This window comes from Crocuta crocuta, unplaced genomic scaffold (genome assembly GCF_008692635.1).
Source record: "Crocuta crocuta isolate KB4526 unplaced genomic scaffold, BGI_CrCroc_1.0 scaffold236, whole genome shotgun sequence".
NCBI classification, from domain to species: domain Eukaryota; kingdom Metazoa; phylum Chordata; class Mammalia; order Carnivora; family Hyaenidae; genus Crocuta; species Crocuta crocuta.
In genome coordinates, this window is record NW_027530998.1 from 528,513 (window position 1) to 550,737 (window position 22,225).

General features: G+C 37.7%; 1 protein-coding gene across 3 annotated transcripts in view; it reads left to right on the top strand.

Annotated features, from left to right (window-relative positions):
* The first annotated feature begins 453 nt into the window (after window positions 1–453).
* MRPL1 (mitochondrial ribosomal protein L1) overlaps window positions 454–22,225 on the top strand; it is a 137,488-nt gene continuing 115,716 nt past the window's right edge. For 2 of the 3 annotated variants that reach the window (XM_077770547.1, XM_077770549.1), the window contains exons 1-4: window positions 454–706; window positions 11,220–11,284; window positions 17,304–17,355; window positions 18,397–18,564. The gene's annotated coding sequence lies outside the window, so the exon portion shown is untranslated. The remainder of the gene's footprint in view (window positions 707–11,219; window positions 11,285–17,303; window positions 17,356–18,396; window positions 18,565–22,225) is intronic. The other variant, XM_077770548.1, reaches the window with a different exon arrangement.

The following is a 22,225-nucleotide window of genomic DNA, read 5'->3' on the forward strand; positions in this document are numbered from 1 at the left end:
GAAGGCCCCCCGCCGGAGGAAGCTGCGCCCCCGCAGCCTCTGAAGCCGCGGCAATTACTCCGAGAGCCGCGCAGAGCCTGGCCTTGGCCTTGGCCTCCTGGCGCTGGGGCTGTCGCCGCTGCGGGGGTTGCTGCTGCGCCTGCTGCTGCCGGGCCCGAGGCTGCTGCACAGAGACGCTAGCTTTCGGTGCCTTCGCTCTCGCTCACACACGTTCACACCCCCGAGGACCGGGGGAGAGGCGTCCGCGCGATATCGGTATTGAGATTAATAACAAGGTGCAGAGAGTGCGAGAAGGAGGAGGGTTGATTGACGTGGAGGGGCTGGCGAGAGTCAGTCACTCCCCTGCTCGGGAGGGTGGGGTGAGGGGGAAGGAGGCGGAGCTCCAGCCCCAGGCCTCGGCCCCGCCCCCTGGTCACCGCGTTTCCTCTTGGCGCGCGTGCGCGCGCGGTTGCCAGGACTCTCACCCGTTTTCTCCTTTACCCTTATTGCATTTTTTACTCAATTTTCTTGGCTTGAGTGACGAGCAGAGCTGGGAAGACTGGTGGGGTGTCAAAAATCCACGTCCACAGACCATGGTGGGGAAGAGATTGGCGAGCCCTCCTCACCCTGTGTTCGCTCCTGGACTCGGCGCTGTTTACTGCTTGCTCTCCAGAGGCTGTCTGACCGCGAAGCCGTGCGCTGGTCTGGGGAGCTAATGAGACTCCAGGTGAGGTGAAGGGACGGAAGGAAAGCTTTCCTGACATCCTCGATGGGTTTGTTTGTTTGTTTGTTTGTTTGAACGTAAAACATCTCTTAAGTTGTATCGCAAAAAGTAAATAAAAGAACCTGTGACGCTCAGCGATCATCCCCATCGTATTTATTTTCTCATTCTCCCTTCTCGCGATAGAATTACGTTTGTGTGGCCATGCCCCCTACGGAATGAAAACATCAAACTGTAAACTAGAAAGGTTAATGTTTAGTTGGTGAATATGGCCTTGACATTTTAAGTTTCTGTGGTTTATTATGTTTTTGTGGGTCAGCTTCTGCTTTTACCACCGATAGTCCGAAAATTATACCAACTCTAGAGGCAGAACAGTGCTATTGCAGTTTTGCACAATCTTTCAGTGCGTGCTCCCGACTTGTATACTTAAACAGCATTAGGGTACATTAGCAGTGGAGAGTATTTTCCCCCCAAAATGCGTGTTGTTTCCAACAGAACCATTTATTGTTTAGCATACTAAGCATGTTGTGTTGGTTGCAATTAATTAGGCCTTATTGAATGCCAAAGGCCTCCATCTCCGGGGGGAGGGGGGGAATACAAATCATCATTTAGCCGGAAGTGATCAGACATCAAGAGTCCACCGTTGCAAAGGAACGATTGCACCACTTTCATTTTTGTCACCAGAAAGTGAGTGATTGAAGAAGCCCCTTAAGACAGAGAAGACCGTGGGCTACTTTGTTTTCCACCTGTGTTAAGTTTCTGTTTCCCTCTCTAGCACCCCTATTCCATCTTCTTAATAGATGGCAAAATGGCCTTAATGCTGGAAGAAACCTCACTCGTTGCCAACCATCTTCAGTCTAGGCTGATATATATGAATAGTTATCTCTGACTTTGTAAGCAACAAAGAAACAAATCAATTCAGGAGCCTAGAATAGTAAACCTGCCTGAATGGCATTTTGCCATAGCATTTCTCCTTGGCACACACTCTTCCCCAAGGAGAAATACTACCAACTGTTGAAGAAACGAGTAAAATAAACACTTGAAAAATATAAATGTAATGATGGCATATTCTCAAAGATTTAAGCTTCTTCAAATACATATAGAAATATAAACTCCTAGCTATTCATTTATAATAATACACAAAGATCTATGGAGGGGATATTATGTTCCAGACATACATATTTAGCCTCAGAAACACAAAGATAAGCATATGTAGGCCCTATTAAGTAGCTCACAATTGTTGTAAGGGAAACTATCTCTAAACAGGAAATTCTCACAGAACAACCAGAAACGAAATTATGAAAGGTAACACATAGTCATAATACCCAGGAGGATAAGGCCAATGGCACTGGTATTTTTACTTGAGCCACTCTCACTGTCACTCTCACAGGCTGACTAGCAGTAGTGACTGAAGAGGGGATAACCTTTGTGGACATTAAGGAAGCAATAATAAATGGTGGTGTTTGCTGGTCCTGAAGCTCATATTTATACAGGGAATATTCATTGTTGGTCTCTAAATTTTACACAGTAAGTGATCACAAACCATTGAATAATTATAATTGTGACATACAGAATTAAGAATAATGGGTTGTTGGGTTTTTTAATTTAAAAAAGTCAACTGAATGCAGATTAAGTTTAAATAATCTCTACCCTTAGCAAATGTATTAACTCACTGAAAACAAAAGGAAAGCAAAACTTTTACATATTAATAAGTATAACTGTATCATCCAAAAAACAGATTGTTTCTCATTTGCTGTAAGATTGAGATTAGAGAAATAATTTTGAAATAGTTGGCACTGTATAGATGCTGAGAAATTAAATCTTCATTGATACTAAAATACTAAGATTCCAATTCAAAAGACCTTCCAACAGTAACAAAAGATTAGCACTTACACCATTTTTAAAAAGCAGTTTTATAGTAGATCAAAGTTGGCAACAAAATAGTAACTTGTTTTTGATGTCTCATTTCATGGGAATTTTTCACATTTGTAAGATATTACAATTTTTTATTAAGATTAAAAATAAGAACAATAAGAAAGTCTTTAAAGAAAAGTGATTTATCCAATTGAAAACTTCTGGCTTAAGTAAGGCCTTTTTGACCAAGTTGGTAACTAGCAGCACTGTATAGGTACAATTTGTTCTGAAACAACCCTTAAGTTTATTTGCATTGCTATAAGATTGTTCATTCCTTCTCAATTAAAAAAAAAAGCACCTGATGTTCTAGTGACCACCTGTGTCTTTTCCAAATTAGCAATTAATATTTGATCTGAGTATATCTGATCTGTTTTTTCTGTCAGTAGTATATCTAGCTGGACCTATAAAATCCTTGAGAACCATGTTCTTTTATCTGTTTTCTGAAATTCTTTTGAACAGCTTGCTCGAAAGGTAAAGATTGAAAGTTTTTTCTTCAAGAACATTATCACTATTTGATAAAGAATCAACTAAATTTGATTTTACAGATTTCAGTACACTTATATTAATAGCTACATAATTTTTCAAGAAAAGTATCTGGAGGGCACTTGGGATGAGCACTGGGTGTTATATGGAAACTAACTTGATAATAAACTATTTGTAAAAAAAAAGAAAAGAAAAATATCACATTTAAATTATTGAATAAGATGTAATTAGTAAAATGATTAAATGTAACTTATGTCATACTCATTAGTCCAACTTTTAAACAAGTATTAATCAAGAAGATCTTGAATTTTTACTTCCCACACCTCCTGACAGGGTATCCGAACTATATTCCAGTGACATAGTCTACCTTTTACTGAACAACACTCTTCTCCACCTTCTCATCTTTTACTCACTTTATTCCTCTTTTGTCTCCCTCTATCCTCATGACTTTATTTCTAGTATTTTTTAGGTACCATCTACCATGGGTATATTCATCCAAGAAAGGTGGCTTTACTCATTGCCTCTGCCACTCTCCGGGTCCGTCAACTCTCTTTTTCCATCAACCTCCCCTTTGTTCCTTTTTCTAAAATGTCTATGGATGACACCAAGGACCATCCCCCCACTTTAGCCAAAGATGAGCATTTCCCACTATTATATAGTATGCCATATGATATGTTAGCCCTAGATAAAATGGCAAGGTAGGCAAAGGTCATCGTGGTGCCCTCCTGCCTCCTCTCTATTTCCCATCTCAAGTCCCTTGATCTCTGAATATTCGGAATCTCCACCTCCGCCCCATCAACATCAGCACCACTCTTTCTATTTCTCTTATTCCAGAAATTTTTTAGTTTAGCACTACCACTATCAATAAATATCCACTGCTTCAGTTTGTTAAGGATTCACAGGCACCTGGCATGCTATCCAATTAATAAAATCAATTATTCAGTGCTATATTCCAAAGATCCTCACTCGGTCTTCAAAGGTATACTTCAGAAACCACCTAGGGTATGCACAGGGGACCAGGTAGGTGGGACTTCAACTAGAAAGCTTGTAGTGTTTTACATAGTGACCTTCTGATGGTCTCCCTGGTAACTTTCCTTTTCTTACAAAGAGTGCTCCTTTCTTTTGAGGAAACTGTGCCTGCCTGTACTATAAACAGGTGACTCTAGTGGCAGCTGCAGCTCAGTCCCCCAACGTCTTGGCTAGAGGGTGGGCATATGACTCAAGCCAAAGTAAACAGAGCTCTTCCCCAGGATGTGTTCAGGTGGAGCTAAGGGAAGAAGTGTTATTCCACCACAGTGATAGCCTGAGAAAAGAAGGAAGTCTTGATAATGGCAAGTCTTGATAGTGACCACATACTTTATGTAGCATGAAGCCATTACACAGAGTTAAAAGTATTTCATGCGTTAAAAAAAAACAAACAAACTATATAAAGGGGTGCCTGGGTGGCTCAGTCGGTTGAGCCTCCAGTTTCGGCTCAGGTCATGATCTCGCGGTTCGTGGGTTTGAGCCCTGCATTGGGTTCTGTGCAGGCTGGTCAGAGCCTGGAGCCTGTTTCAGATTCTGTGTCTCCCTCTGTCTCTGCCCCTCCGCCGCTCATGCTCTGTCTCTTTCTGTTTCAAAAATTTAAAAAAATTTACAAAAAAAGTATTTCAAGTGAGCAAGTCCTGGTGATGCCCCAGTCTGGGTTTCCAGTCACCTCATGAGGTACAGCTCCACCTTTTCACATAGTATGGTTAAATTAACTAGTAAATTCTCTTCTTGAGTTAGACATCTACAGCCAAAACACCCTAATACATTGTGTTTCTGCATGAAAGTTTGTTTAAAGAAGGCTAACTGCTGCTAAATAAGTTTGAAAGTCACTCAACTAAACTATAATAAGACACTATTATTGGTTGAATCATAGCCCACCAAACGCTGAAGGTCACCTTGTCCTAATTCCTCATTTTCCACATGAGGAACCAAAGGCAAAGTGACTTGCTAAACATTACACAGGTGGTCAATGGCAAAGTCAGAATTAGAAACTGATCTCCAGGTACCTTGCTCAGTTTTTCTCTTCATTTCACTATCCTCTTGCCTGTTAATTCATCCCAATGGTATTTTTAAGAGGTAATTGTTTAGAGACACTACCTTAATCTGAAAGAATAAATCACAACAGTAGCAATTTCACTTACTGACTGTTTAGTGGGAAGATATTCAGCTGCATGGAGGCCATAATAGATACCTTTTCCTCTTTACGCCTCTCACATGTTGCACATATTGGACCCCAAACTCTGCGTCTAAGATGGTCAGGTCTACAAGTTTTAATTACCATTTCTTTTCTTTCTTTTTTTTTTTAATTTTTAATGTTTATTTTAGTTTTGGGAGATAGATAGAGTGCGAGTGGGGCAGAAAGAAAGGGAGACACAGAATCTGAAGCAGGCTCCAGGCTTCCAGCTGTCAGCACAGAGCCCGATGTGGGGCTTCAACTCACAAGCCGTGAGATCATGACCTGAGCTGAAGTCTGACACTTAGCAGACTGAGCCACCCAGGTGCCCATAACTACTATTTCTATGCTAATAATTTCCAAATCTACATCTCTAATCCAGAGCTCTCTCCACACATTCAGACCTACATTGTCAATTGACAACTTCCTCCTGGGTATCTCCACCCAGACAGTATATACATATTTCAGGATCAGTATGCCTAAAACTGAGCTCATTGTCTTTTTTCCAAAATCTATTCCTGATCTGTGTGACCCTCTCTCATTAAAAATGGTACCATCATGCTAATGGTCATATAATCATATGAATTATTCCCCAATGCAGAATCCTAGGAATCATCCTTAGCCTTCCTCCCTCATCATCACCACAATCTACCATTTTGACCTACTAAATATTTTCATTAATCTATTCCCTCCATCAAGGTGAACTGATGCCTTAAGTCCACCTGCTTCCTCTTGCATTTTTTCCTCTTGAGTTTTTGCATTTTGTCTATTAATGGATCCCTACTAAGTACCATCCCAATATCCTCCTAAAACATAGTCTATTCATATTACTCTCCTTTTAAAAATATTTCAGTGATGGGGTGCCTGCGTGGCTCAGTCGGTTGAGCGTCCGACTTCAGCTCAGGTCATGATCTCACAGGTCGTGGGTTCGAGCCCCGCGATGGACTCTGTGCTGATAGCCAGCTCAGAGTCTGGAGCCTGTTTCAGATTCTGTATCTCCCTCTCTCTCTGACCCTCACTTGCTCACACTGTCTCTCTTTCTCTCTCAGAAATAAATTTTAAAAATTTAAAAATTTTTAAAAAATATTTCAGTGACTTTCATAATTTATAAGCTAAAGACCAATTTCATAAGCATATACAGCTGTTAATGATCTGCCTCTCACCACCACCACCACCTGCAGCCTTTACCACCACCTGCAGCCTTTAACTATCAGCCTTTCTCTCACACCCCTACTTCTAATGAATTGCTTATTTCCAAAACAGAACATGCTCTCTTAGATATCTTTGCACAAGCTACTAACTCAGCATAGTATGCTCTTTCCTATTTTGTCCTCCTCTTGAAATCATCCTTCAAGATTTAGCTCAAGCACTACTTCTTTGTGAAGCCATCTCTAAAAGCCCTACTGTACTGTGTATTTCCTTAGCACACTGTGCCCACTTTAATTACAATGTATGTAGTTAATTAACTAGTAAATTCTCTTCTACATCCAAATTTGAGCTAGACCTCTAAAACCAAAACATCCAGACTAACACATTGTTTCTGCATATGGGTTCTTTCAAAGAAGGCTAACTACTAATCAATAAGTTTGAAAATCACTGAACTAAAGTACGATAAGGCATTATTATAGGTTGAATCTCATTTGTGGAGATGAACTGGAAAAGATTCCTTGTCTGTATGAAGGCACTCTATCAAAGCCCAGCCCACACTCACTTCTTGGCCAGATGACTATGTGCAATATGCAAATCGAGCAACCATATCATGGTATACTGTAATTATATATGTAAGTAGGTAACTGGCCTTCACAACTTCAATTTAAGCCCTGTTTGTATTCCTAGCACATCACAGAAGGATATATAATGCTCAAGGAACAGCTTTATAATTAATTAATTACTGGTAACACTTCTTAAACCATACCATGTTGTCGAAATTTACTAGCAATTAGCTGCTATATAAGAAACCAAAAGTGAACATAACTTAAAATAAATTTTATTTTTCTCTCACATAAAAGAAATCTAGTAGTAGTCAATTCATGGCTGATATAGCACATCTGTGGTCAGTAGGGATCAGTCTCCTCTCTGTTATTCTTTTTTTTTTTTTTAATAGTTTATTGTCAAATTAGTTTCCANCTCTCTGTTATTCTTAAACATGGCTTCATTTCCTGCCTCGGTGTCCAATACAGCTGTCAGGGCCACTTCATACTGCTGTGTAGTTTGTTTACTGCAAAGGCACCTGACCAAGAAGTGAATGGGATCTGTATACTGGAAGGGAATGTAGTTTCCCAGAAGAGGAACGTCTTCTAATTCTATTCATGTTTCTATTCTGTTCACAGGTACTAAGATATCATGGTCTAAGAGGCTATCTAAGATATTATGGTCATTGGGATTTCAGCTACCCAATGGGAAAATGGAATACCATCCATTTTCCTGGAAGGGCAAAAATTACCCTAATCTCTAAGCACTTTCCTAGAAGACCCACTTAAAAAGTACTTCCTTAGATTTCATTGGCCCAACCTTAATGACAAGACACAACTAGTTGAAAGGGAAGCTGGGAAAGAGTGTTTCAGTTAAACATACTGCCACCATAAATAAAAACACTGAGCAGCTTCAGTATGGGTGCAGCATACATACAATCCATCATTTCAACATTGGATGGTTGATGAGTACAAAGAAATAGAGTTAAGGCATTGTACTGAGTTTCATAACTAAAAGTTTAAACTCTAATAAAGCAAACTTAAAATTATGTTTATCTAAATTAAAGCAAGGCACCTTCAATTAAACTTTCATGGTCTGCTTTTTGAAACCAATAATCAATCAATTTCTTACTTTCTCTAAAAGGTCCATAAAGCTTATTTTTGGTATGCTGAACACTCTTACATAAATTTTATCAAGTAGAAGGATTCTCTTACCCTTTGTAAATTAAAAAAAATAAAAAGTCCCCTTAAGAAGAGGGTGATACTCCTAACCTTGTTACATTAAATGTTTAGGACTGTGGGGGCACCTGGGTGGCTCAGTTGGTTAACCGTCTGACTTCGACTCAGGTCATGATCTCGCGGTTTGTGGGTTCGAGCCCCGCGTTGGGCTCTGTGCTGACAGCTTGGAGCCTGGAGCCTGTTTCAGATTCTGTGTCTCCTTCTCTCTCTGACCCTTCCCTGCTCACACTGTCTCTCTCTCTCTCTCTCTCTCTCAGAAATAAATAAAACATTAAAAAAAATAAACTTTTAGGAATGTGTGTTTTGTATTCATATCTATATTTCTAAGCTAATGGTAATTAGTAAAGACACCCCACTGCCATTTTGTTCAAGGATCTTTAGAACCTGGGTTCAGAGACCTTTCCAAACTTAGCACATTTTTTCTTCACTAACCCTAAATTCTATCCAAACTTGTTCCCTACATATACCCTGACTCCACTCTGTACCTTTGTTTGACATTGTTCTTGACTTTCACTTCTCAAAGTCTTATCCCCACACAATCAAAACAAGAACATCTTTCAAGGACCAGTTCCAATGCTCCTTCTTTTGTAAAGCTGTACTCAGTGTAACCCCCACAGCCAGATATGTCTTCCTCCCAACCTGAATATCCAAAGCACTTTGAGAGAAGGGCCCCTGACATGTTATTTCAGTATAGAAATCCTATGACTTTAGGAGTAAGACAGATTTGGGCTAAGACAGGGTACAAATTCTGGCTCTGCCACTCATGATACCAGACAAATTGCTTAACTTTATCTGAAATGGAAGCATAATATGTACTTGCAAGGCTGTCATGAAAAGAACTGAAATTGTAACTACTAGGCCTGATAATAGTAGACATTCAAGGTTTCTTGACTGAATTAATGAGTATAGTACATAAACTTGTGCTGAGTTATATTATTTTGAATCATAATATTGTGAATTTTTCAAAGATACCTTCAAGGAGCTGATACTGTACTTTCTTCCATAAGATTTCATCAGAGGTAAAAAATCATAAAAGCAAAACACATTGACATAATTAAAAGACATAATCACAAGTAGAAAATACTTAAAGTATGTGTTTAATTCAAGAAATTTCTTCACCAGAAATCTCTAAGTAACCATAGCCTGAAAAAAATTGTGGAAATAGACACATCTGTTAGCACTGAATCAGGAGGCAGGAACGATGTGCTCTACTTCCAATTCTGACATTAAATACTTTTGCTATCTTTGGCAATTTGCCAGGATTGTCGTTTCCTAGCTTCTTCATCTATCAAAAACTGTGGAATAAAATCAAGACATTACATACCCTAAACAACTTATCTTCATGTCATCAACAACTTATCTTCACCTTTAAGATACCTACTATAAATATTATGAGATGTAATAAATAACAAAAAATGCTACATACGCTTATGTCTTGTAATTATGTTATTACAGTAAGACAAATAAATGGTCAAAAGAAGTCATGTCTATTTTGGCTCTCTTCCTGTAATGAATTTCTTCATTATGAACTATAATGCCTTACTTTCTGACAGCACATCCTAATCAGTTCCCCAGAACAAACCTACCCACCTACTGTAATTGTTTCTTCCTTACTTTTTCCTTTGATAGTATAGGATGTGCAATTGTCTGATCAATTAAGTTAATGTTTTGCCCTGACCAACTCTTTTGGTGGATAGAAGAAATTATATGCTAATACATGGGATGACCCAGATAACTGCCTTACCAAAAGTACCACATGTCACTGTGTTCTCATGCTAACTGCATTGAGGAGGATATGCCTTTTTGTTTTTCTTGTTCTCATTTTTCAGGGTAACCTGCAATCAATCCTGTGCAGCAAGCATGAGCCAGAGATTGAAATCATAGAGAGATTATATTGATGTTAATCCAGGCCTCACACTGACATGTGACTCTGCTAATAAAGTTATATAGTCAATTGCTACAGGGATGTTTTCAGAGAAGAAATTTCCATGAACTTCCAAATTTCCCCCAAAATATAGATACACAGCCACCGGATTTACTATTTTTGGTTGTTTTGATTATGTGCTTTTTAATTAAAATAGAGAAATAGGAGTGCATAAAGAAACAAAGAGGTAGAAAGACAGGTACACTTTATCAAAATTATACTACTTGGCATGTTATTCTGAGAGCATGCATAGCACGTAATTTTCTTAAAGTGTTGTGAGGAATGGATATCTCATGTGCTCTAAAATTTCTATGGAATTTCTGTGAAGCATTTTTATATTTCTTTCAGAAAGCGATTACATTTTTCTAGGATTTTTCCTGTCAACAAAGTACATTTAGTACAGCCTCTAAAAATATGTCCCATACTGTACTGAAGAGATTGTTGAACTAGCTACATTATTGGGCTGAAGTTTCTTCCCACAGAAGGGAAGATGGCTGGTTGGTTGACTTGCCCCATTGCAAGATGACAGAACAGCAAGAGAGAGAATGGTGGACAGACAACTACAGGTGGAACAGAGGATGATGGCAATATCCTCATGGTGTGTGGTGCTAAGAAGGCTAAATAAAATGGAGTTCAGTTCTAGGTTCAGGTCATTCTACAGAGTTTTAGGGTTTTGTTTTGTTTTTTTTTTCTTTATTACCTACACTAATGTCTAAAGGAACATTTTCAAATGTAGGATGCATGGGCAGTACCTTTCTATGTGGAGGACTTTCCTGAGAAATATAGGACATATAGTAACTTTAGTCGCTGTCCACTAATCCCAAGAATCACTCCCCATTCCACTTCTCTGTTTGTGTTGTCCAAAAATCTTTCCTACAAACTAGTGGATTACTATCTATTCACCAAATTCAAGGATACAATCTCTTCAAATCACTGAGTAATCGTAATAGAAACCACTCACTGAGAGCTTACAATGTCCCAGACATTTTATTTGCACTTGCTTATTCAACATTTACAACAACCATACCAAGGTAAGTAATAGTATTGTTTTCCCCTATTTTACAGATAAGAAACCTGAGACTCAAAGATGTCAAATAACCTTCTTCAAGAGAGCCAGGATCCAAATCCAGGTCTTTTTGATGTTTAGATCCATGTGCTTAGCTACAGTATATTGTCAGATACCGTTTTTATTACTTCTTAGAGCAGCTATTCTCTTTCTGTTCAGTGCTTTTCTTTCTGATGCAGCTTCCCTTCATAATTGCCTTTCCTTTTTGATCTTTCTAGAACAATTCTTTTTTGGATATATGAGTCTGTTTGCCACTCCTTCCTCCCCCTGCCTTTTAAAGTGGAGATCTGTGTTAGATTTGGATCTGCTACAATTGGTTCTAATTAATGTTCCTACCCCCAGGCAGTCTTGGAATGAATGACTCAATATAACTGAGCAAATTTCATATTTAAAGGAGCTTGAGAATTTTTAACCTGAACCAACATGTCCAGGGAGTATCCTATTACATGTTCATTGCCTCTTTTCTCTCACTTGCCATTAGCTTTTTAAACTGCTGGATAGTTGCTTTACTCTAACTATTGTCATCTGAAAATATTATTTCAGTGGTTATGAATAACGTCCTCACTAGTGGAGTGCTTTTTTCCTTCATTACTAGAATGGAAGTAATTTGAGGACAGAAAATGTATGTCATTCTGTTTCCCCTATAATATATTGTAATGCGTGAATGTACATAGTAAATTCACGGTAAATATCCATTGAGTGACTGCTTGAAGCTGAGTTCAATCTAATTTAATACAATAATTATAAGCTAATGAACAGATTTCTTCACTTAGATCCTTTGTGTTTTGTTTTCCACACCTATAAAATGAGCTGAATTCATAGTGTTGTCGAGAAGACACAATGAGATATTTGTGAGTGTTGCTACAACTATATTACCACATAGGAGACATTTAAAGGGTAGCTTTTCATCCTGTCTATCCTTTCTCCACAACCTTTTCCCCTTCACAGAGTACTTTGAGACAAAGTAATAAAGGTTCAAATTTTGAACCTGTGTATGTACGGGTCTTTTTCCTTTCTGTATGCTATGCATACGGAACTTGGTAGGATATCTAGACTCAATCTACAAACTTAGTTTTATATTATTCTTATTATTTTGTGTTTTTAATTTAAAAAATGTTTTATTGTTTATTTTTGGGAGAGAGAGAGAGCAAGCAGGAGAGGGGCATAAAGAGGGAGACACAGAATCTGAAGCAGGCTTCAGGTTCTAAGTTGTCAGCACAGAGTCTGAGGGGGGGGCTCAATCCCACGAACTGCAAGATCATGACCTGTGCCGAAGTTGGACTCTTAACCCCTTGAGCCACCCAGGAGCTCCATTATTCTCACTATTTTAATAAACACAGAACACATTTCCCTAAATACAAATGAAAGAGGAAACTATAGTATAGTAACCTTATGATACAGAACTAACTTTCCCACCTGTACTATTACTGTATGTATGTATCCCTTGAGAGAATGTTCAGCTTATCGTGTTGTGATGCAGGGTCAAGAACTAAGTCTTCTTATTGATCGTTGCCAAGGAAAGGGGCTACTCCTCAGACAGGAAAGTTTTTCTGAGTGACTGGGCCCAAAATTGATATGAAGTAAGATTTGACCTCCAAAGGTCAAGGAATCAGAATGTTTGGAAGTGTACTCTTGGGTGATTCCTATTAAACTGTACTCTTGGGTGATTCCTATCAAAGCAAAAGGAGAGCCAAGACAGAAGGACACAGATAAGATTTGTTTGATTTTTTGGGTTTTTTTTTAAGTTTTAAAAAAAATGTTTATTTCTTTATTGGGGGAGGGGGACAGCAGAGAGAGAGAGCAGAGAAAATCCCAAGCAGGCTCCATGCTAAGCAAGGGCTAGATCCCACAAACTGTGAGATCATGACTTGAGCAGAAATCCAGAGTTGATCATGACCTAAGTGGAAATCCAGAGTTGGATGTTCAACTGACTGAGCCACCCAGGCACCCAAAGATCTGCTTGTTTGTTGTCTCCCCCTGCTCCTTCAGGGTAGCCAGGAGCTTTGGAGGCATGTATAACTTCAACCCAGATTATTGAATTTCATGCTATTATTTAGGTTACCTTTTGTTATCTCCCAATCTTCAATAGACTATTTAAGTGCATTACAGGAAACCAGGAGAGGGCCATTTACTCATATTTGGGCTATAGTGTCAAAAAGGAGATCTGCGCCCCCTCCCCCGTATGATTGTCTCAATAACAGTTCAAAGACTCCATAACAAGGGAAGGCCAGAGGAAAAAATCATGGCCATGTGGTCCAACTATCTCCTGATCATCTGAAAATTCTTCTAATACTAAACTTGGAAGATCTGGGTTATAATTTTGTAAAGAAAACAGAATCTTAACACATATGATTCATTGCTTTATCCTCGGAGTCTTCCTCACACATGGTGCTCATGAAGACTTTGTCAATGGATAAATGAGCCAGTAAATCTCATTACTTAATGAGATTTGTCTTGCTTGTACCTATCACTGTGTTTCATAGTCAGCATCCAACATGCCATATAGGTAAATTTTTTTCAGGTTCAACTCAGTACCTATTGAGTACCTCCTATCAATAAGGAACTAAGATAGTCACTCTGGGAGACACATCTATGAATAAGATATGGCATCTTGCTTCAAGGAGCTCAAAATTTAGTGGCTGAGATAGACACAGACATAAATAACTATTTCTTTAATGTGTAACCCCAGGGATATCTGAAGTTCCCTAGCTTATTACCTTTCTCTCTTTTTGTTAGCATTTCTCAATTTCTTTGTCCCTTAAGAACACTTGTACTTTTGTGCTTCATCTTCCTTGCCTGATTCACTCCCTTGACACCATTCTTATATCCTTTCCTATCAACAATTCTTATTTTTCTAATAGCTCCTTTCTTTTCAGTAAGCTTTAAATACATCCTCCTTTACTGTAGAAAAGACTCCCCTGGAGGCTTTTCTTTGATTATCTCTCAAATTTGGTTGCTTTTCATTTTAAAAAAATTTTTTACGTTGGCCATTCTTAACTTTTAATAGAATAGCCCTCTCTAGGGGCGCCTGGGTGGCTTAGTCGGTTAAGCGTCCGACTTTCGCTTAGGTCACGATCTCGCGGTTCGTGGGTTCGAGCCCCGCGTCGGGCTCTGTGCTGACTGCCAGCTCCGAGCCTGGAGCCTGTTTCGGTCTGTGCCTCCCTCTCTCTCTGACCCTCCCCTGCTCACGCTGTCTCTCTCTCTCTCTCTCTCCTAGAAATAAATAAAACATTAAAAAAAATAAAAAAAATAGAATAGCCCTCTCTATATTTTTCCCAGAAGATATTAAGTAAATGTCTAACTAGTAAAATGAAAAAGTCTGTGCCCAACCACTAGGTATTTATCCAAAGGACACAAAGGAGTTGATTTGAAGAGGCACATCACCCCAATGTTTATAGCAGTGCTATCAACAATAGCCAAATTATGGAAAGAGCCCAAATGTCCATTGACTGACAAATGGATAAAGAAGATGTGGTATGCACACACCACACACACACAATGGAATATTACTTGGCAAACAAAAAGAATGAAAGCTTGCCATTTGCAACAATGTGGATGGAACTAGAGTGTATTATGTTAAGTGAAATAAGTCAGAGAAAGATAAACATATAATTTAACTCATATGTGGAATTTAAACAAAATAGATGAACATGGAGGAGGGAAGGAAAAATAAGATAAAAACAGAGAGGAAGACAAATGATAAGAATCTCTTAAATACAGAGAACAAACTGAGGGTTGCTAGAAGGGTATTGGGTGGGGGGATGGGCTAAATAGGTGATAGACATTAAGGAGCACTTGGTGTTATATGTAAGTGATGAATTATTAAATTCTACTCCTGAAACCATTTTTTAAATTAAAACAATTTTTTAAATGTTTATCTATTTTTGAGAGAGAGAAAGATACAGAACATAAGCAGGGGAGGAAGAGAGAGAGGCTGACACAGAATCAAAAGCAGGCTCTAGACTCTGAGAGCCTGACATGGGGTTCAAACCCACGAACAGTGAGACCATGACATGAACCAAAGTCTGACACTTGACCAAATGAGCCATCCAGGCACACCATCCTGAAACCATTATTACACTATATGTTAACTAACTTGAATTTAAATAAAATTAATGAAAAAAGAAAAACCTAGGCCTAATTGTTTTTCCTTTAACACATAATCACATAATATATTTATACAAGCTGGTTGAAATTCTTAATGGTAGACATAGCTACATTATCATATAATCAATATTGCTTCATAAAATCAGAAACAATAAGCATAATTACCTGAAATCTAAGTTGTGCTGCAAAAGTGTAACAAAGAGAGTTAAGGCAAGAAAGTATAATGTCATTCCAAACCTCTTCAGTTTTCTCCAGTTTGGTGAAAGAAAGAAAATGAGATATTACTTTGCATTTTTAAACAAATATTTTATTACTATATTTTTGATTTTGCATAGCACTTTACAATTTACAAAACTTTTTAATGAACAGTCAGCTCATTTGATCTTTACAATAGTATCATTTTGAAGAAATCAGAGTTATATCATCATAATTGTCAGTTTTGGCAGATAAGAAAATTTAGAGACGCCAAATGATATCTCCAAATTCACAAGCTCTGCCTGTATGTGGCAGACCTAGGTCTCAAAATCAGGCATTCTTACCTTCAGAACATGATTCTTCTGCCTCTTATAATAATAATGATAATGATAATAAGGATAATAATAATAATGCTATACATATTTTACCAGGTCATTTATATTTAAATTTAAATGTGGTTTTACTTATTTTGAAGTTTCTGAACCACATCCTCTATTGTGTGAATACTTTTCACTAAACCCTTTTGATAGAAAATTAGTATAGATTATTTATATGTTTAACCAGTAGGACTAGACTTTTTCACCATGTAGAATCTAGGCTTTAGTAACTACTGAAGGAGAGTGTGCTTGAAACACAGAAGCTGGAGAAACCCAGGAGATGAACTCCATGGACCCAAATAATTGCATAATTGCATTGGATCCAAAGAGTGCTTTCTAATGAGCTCTGTTGAAGACTGCATAAAGTGAAAATACCCAATTGTCTATGTCAATGAATTAACACCAAATATGAAAATATTGGAGAGTTAAGAGGCTATTATATTATTAAATGAATATAATAATGATCTGACTCCTCATTCAAATGAAATTCTGTAGAATTAGATATTTGTCTCAGTGAAACAGCATGGGGCACCTTGACAATTTCTTGAAGTCTAGGTAAAGGAATAGAAATCATCAGAGTTTTTAAATAGAAGGATTAGGTAGAAACGACAAACTAAAAATGAAGTAAAAATGAAAGATTTTATAACATTACCTCCAAAATTCTTCACTGGTCTCACATATGTCTAGATTGTATAAAAAGAAGTTTCAAAAGTCTCATGCACTTAGCTGCCTGCCATAGTGAAAGGCAAACTGTCAATGAACCAATGATAAACAAATTTTCTTAAACATTTTCTTTTCCATGCCTCTCACATAAGACCAGACCCAACAAATAAAAAAATTACTTTCCAAAAGTTTAGAGTTTTTTTTAAAGTTGATTTATTTTGAGAGAGAGAGAGCGAGCAAGAAAGCATGCATGTGCACAAGCAGGGGAGGAACAGAGAGGCAGAGACAGAATCCCAAGCAGGCTCTGTGCTGAAACCAAGAGTGGGGTTGCTTAACTTACTGGGCCACCCAGGGAGCCCCAAAGTTTAATTTTAAAATAGTGGTCCAGGGGTGCCTGGGTGGCTCAGTCGGTTAAGCATCTGACTCTTGATCTCATCTTGGGTCTTGATCTCAGGGTTGTGAGTCTAAGCCTGCATTGGGCTCCATGTGTGGAGCCTACTTTAAAAAATAAAATAGTGTTGCATGGGTGGCTCATTCGGTTAAGTGTCCAACCTCACCTTGGGTCATGATCTCTCAGTTCACAAGTTAGAGCCCCACGTTGGGCTCTGTGCTGCTTCAAATTCTGTCTCTCTCTCTCTCTGTCTCTCCCCTGCTCACGTTCTGTCTTTCTCTCTCAAAAATAAATTTTAAATAAAGCAAAATAATAAAATAGTGGTCTAACAGCCTATTTTTGTATCCTAGGTGTTTGTGAGTTAGATGTTTGTCACTCGAGGAGTATGACAGTTAAAATCAGGTAAGAAAATTTAGTAAGGTCACTAAGGATGTGGGTTAGAATCTCTACCAGCTATATTTTTATCATATTTTTCTATCATATTCCTAAGATTATACATTTGTAGACTAAGATGTGGCATTAGGTAAAGAGAGCCTTCGAACAGAAATATGTCAGCATCAATTTAATCCTTATAATTGAGAATAGAACCTGATTTAAGATGCTTAGTAGATGTTAACAGGATCTTCATGTACTCCTAGAATTTAGTGTTGGGTTTTATTCTGGCTGTTGGAAAATCTTTTGACCTAAAATATCTATGAGCAGTTTACATGGGGGCACAGAGCATGTTTTCCTCAGGAGATTAAATTGTTAATCTTGCCTTTGATGTTTCTTGTACATTGCTCTTTTTTTCTGCTCTCAGTAGCAATTTTGTGGAAGTCATAAAGGATTGGTAAGCACCTAGTCATGCTCTATTGCCCTTTTTTCAAATTTTGTTTTATTTTATTGGGAAGCTTATACCATTTGGAAGCTTCTTTCCTGCTGTACTTCTCTAACTTGAATATAGACTCAGGTCCTGAATTGACTCTGCTTAATAGGCTGCTGTATAATTTTGGAAAAATCTTTTCACTTCTTGGACCTCAATTTTCTTATCTATAAAATAAGAAATTTGGCCTTAAGATCCTCTTAGGGTATGCCTTCTTAAATATTCTTTGGCAAGTGTTCAGAAACAGTAATTGAAGGAACAAATATTAGTCTATTCTTTACTTATGTGTTTGGCCAGAATTGAGGGTCTCTGGGACATCAATAGAATGAGAGGGCTGCCAGGGAAAGGAGGCATATTAGATGCCTCCCCGCTGGAAGTATCTAACATGTGGTGTTATAATTCAAGTCTAGGAATCGTTAAGGACCAGCTAAAACCCTGTGAAGCGAGATGGTCAAATGTTGATCCTGTGATTATTTTGACGTTTTCAAATATTATTATTTGAATATTCAAATAATATTATTATTATTTGAAAGTTATCAAAAATTATTTCATAATTTTCTTGCTTTTATGGTCATCAACAGGACAAGGAAGGAGTTGAAGAGATATTTTCTCTATACCATGCTACTCATATACTAGTGTGGCAAGGAAGCACAATACCAGACAACTGGGAGAAGCCACCACTGGAAATATACTGTTGGCAGTCTTTGGTGGCTTAAGATTCTCTTTGGTTCTCATCAATTATGGAAGAGGTTTGTTGTCAAATTTTCCAGTACTTTGGAAATTTCTACTTTCTTAGATCATCTATTATAATTTAGTGTGCAGGAAAACAAAGTCTGGATGAATGAACATGTTACCATTAATAACTCCTGGGGAATGGGATTAATGTGAAAAGATCTGATTTTTATTTTATACTCTTTGGAATTATTTGTATTACTTTTGTTAATAAAAAAATATAATTTTAATGTGGTATTATTAATAATCCTAAACTGAAAATAGGCTTGTCATCCAGACATTTCAGGCAATGGGTATTAGTCTCAGGCTATAAAGAAAAAAATTATTCTTTAATTTCTAGAGTAGATTTTAACACAATGGCTTACGTTTATAGGTATTTGGAAGAAAATTATTTTCATTTCTTTCTTCTTCACAAGTATTTGATTATTTTATTGTATCCAGGGATTTCTGTATATTTATTTTTTCAAGGAAGAGACTTAATACATATATTCTTGGTACATAGCAAGTGATCAGTAAAGGTTTGTTGAAGGAATAAATTAAATAAACCTTAATCTTATTCTATTTTGAAATCAGAATAACTTTTAAAATAGAAGGATACCATTTTGGGCTCTGAAACAGTTTTTTTTTTTTCCCCTAGTAACTTTAAAGATTTTACAATATTCTCTAAAAGTTATCTTTAAAATTTGTCTACTTATTTTCAGGGAAATGTGACTTAACAAATAAGTTGATTGTAAAAAAAACAAAAAAAACTCTGACTTGACAAATAAGTTGTAGATGATACCTCAGTTTCTTTTTTTTTTTTTTAATGTTTTATTTATTTCTGAGAGAGAGAGAGAGAGACAGCGCGAACAGGGGAGGGTCAGAGAGAGAGGGAGACAAAATCTGAAGCAGGCTCCAGGCTCTGAGCTAGCTGTCAGCACAGAGCCTTACACAGGGCTTGAACCAATGAACCATGAGATCCCGACCTGAGCCAAAGTGGGTCAAAGTGGGACACCCAGGCGCACCCCTCCCCTCATATCTCGGTTTCTAAAGGAATGACTAAATAAAGCATTTTTTGCTAGCAGAGCTCTTGTATATTATTCAGTTAGCAATTCCTCACAACTACTTCTCCGGTGCCATTGTCTGAGTTCAAAAGGAGTGATTAAGTGAACGAATGGATGAATGAATAATTGCTTTGCTTAAGATCCCAAAGGGTAAGGAGTGGCAAAGACAAACTGGTGTTCACTAGCCCTGTCTCCTTGACTGTCCCCCCCCCCCCCCCCCAGCCCTGTTCCCTCCCCAGAACAAAGGAGGAGAAATGCAGTGCTTTTTTCCATGGCAGGAGTAGTGGGTCATTTGCAAATGCTTGGTAGGAAAACATGAAAGACTAAGCCTAATAAGAAATGTCTGCTTGCTACAGGTATGGGTTAGAATCTTGGTTTATAACTTATCTACAGTAAATACTGTGATCACTATTAGCTAGGCTTTGCAGACTTTTTTTTTTTTTTTTTTTTCNCAGTGCCAAAATATAATTTCCTGCTGTTCTATGCCTAGGAAGAGAGAAACAGAGGAGAGACAGAATATGAGCAAAGTTTAAATGGATCTGAATTACTGAGATTTCTTTGCTCTATTTTATTGAATTTCACACTTTAAGATTGATGGAATGGTTCTTACTGAAAAAAAAAAAGTCTGGTTTTGACAGATATACTTTGAAGGAAGGACAAATTAAACTTTTGGCAGTAGATCAGCTTTAAGTAAATTTCTTTTCCTTTCTTTTCCTCTCCTTGTTACATTTTTATCAAGTGTTTTCCCGCAGCTTTTTGGAATTTACCAAATTTCTCTAGGGAGAAACTTGTTTGCATGCAGAAGTGAGGTTTTCTTCCTCACTTCATTTTATGTTCACATGAGTTTTTATTCAATTTCTTTGGCTTTGGATATTTACCTCTCTTCACCTTCTGTGTTCCAAATAGCATTTTCCCTTCCACCTATTGTTCATGTGAATGAGGTGTTCACAGTTGCATTTCCAAAATATTCTGGAAATTAAAAGTTTTCCTTTGTGGAGTGAAACTCTTAGAACACAATCTACCCTTAGTTCATGCCAGTTAATGCCTAGATCTTTTCTAGGCTAAGCACCAGTACAAGTGATTGGGGCACATCAATGTTGAACTAAAGCTTTTGACTAATAGGCACAAAATCCCTTTTGCTTCATAGTTGTATTTCAAACATGTATTCTCTGAGTGATTTCTGAGTGCTTTATATTTTTTCAATTCCAAACTCTTGTTCTTAGTTCTTAGCTTTACCTGCCTCTTTGAAGTATTGACTAGCATTATGTCTCAGTATAATCACTGACAAATGTACATTATCATTGTGCTGGCTTTTAATTCCCCACTAAGATTTAAATATATTTGAGGCATTATTAATATCCATTTACAATGTCCTTTTGATTCTTAATATGGAACAAATCCTGCTGGATAACATTATACAAACAGCAATTTGATTTCCTGAAAGTAAACCTAAGTAATGAAAATTCCTGCCCTTTGGGCTTATGCATTATTTTAAATGTCAAAATCTGCCTAGAAAAATCAATGATATTCCCCTCCCATGTAGTTAGCTAGAGCCAGAAAGGGAGAAAAAAATGGAAATACTTTTATTTAAATGTTGTTACAGCATTAAATAAATTTGTCTTGAGTTTCTAATATAAAATGCCTAATGGAAGTCCCTCTTTTTGGAAGATGCAATCCACTTTCAGACTTTTGTTTGGGAAGAGATCACTTAGAAATACTTGCTTTTAGTACTTTTGCATTATTAAGTTTTAGTTTTTTCATTTTTTAAGGAATGCGACCAGTATCCCTAACTTTTATGGGTGTCAAAGGAGTTTTGTGATTAAGTTATTACTGTTTCTCTCTTGTCATTATTAAAAACCTTCAATTCCCAAGAGCTCAGTGACAAGCCAAGCTCCATAGTCTAGCGGGCAAGGGCTGCATTTTCTGTCTGGCCTCCCACCCATCCTTCCTAACTTTCAAACATCCTACACCACTTGCCTTCCCAGAATCCTTTCTGATAGTCCCTGCTTTTGTAAATGTCCAACCCTTTCTCAAATCCACTACCCCCTGTTTTTCATCACAAATAACTTTCATTACAAACTCAGCTGTGAAGGCCTCCCAAATAGCAACCTGGCTCCCAGTTAGTGATTCTCCCAGGACAGTGGTTCTCTAGGTGTGATTTTCTATGTAGCATTAGAGTTACCTCATCCCCCTGGAAACTTGTTAGAATTGGACGTTCTCTGGTAAACTCTAGACCTAATGAATTAGAAAGTCTATGGGTGGGACCCATTGTGTGTTTTCACAAGCTCTTGTCTGGATTCTGACCCACAGCCCTAGGGTATCAAATTATAACCATGCGTATATCTCCAGGCTCTCACTTGCTTTCATACTTGGTGCTCAAGAAGACTTTAATATAAAACCAGTCCTTCTAAACAAGCAAATAAAAACAAAAGCAGTTGCCTAAAATGGGTTAACTAAAATAAACTAGCCTGAAGCCAATTTTTTCAAATGTTATTTACTTAATGATCAGGGCTTTTAATCCACAGTTTACCTAAAGTCCAACCTCCTTTGAGTGTTTTTTACATTCTTATCGGTTTCCACACCTACACATTCTTCAAGCCACTAATGATTTCTCAACTTTCATTTGAAACCTGAG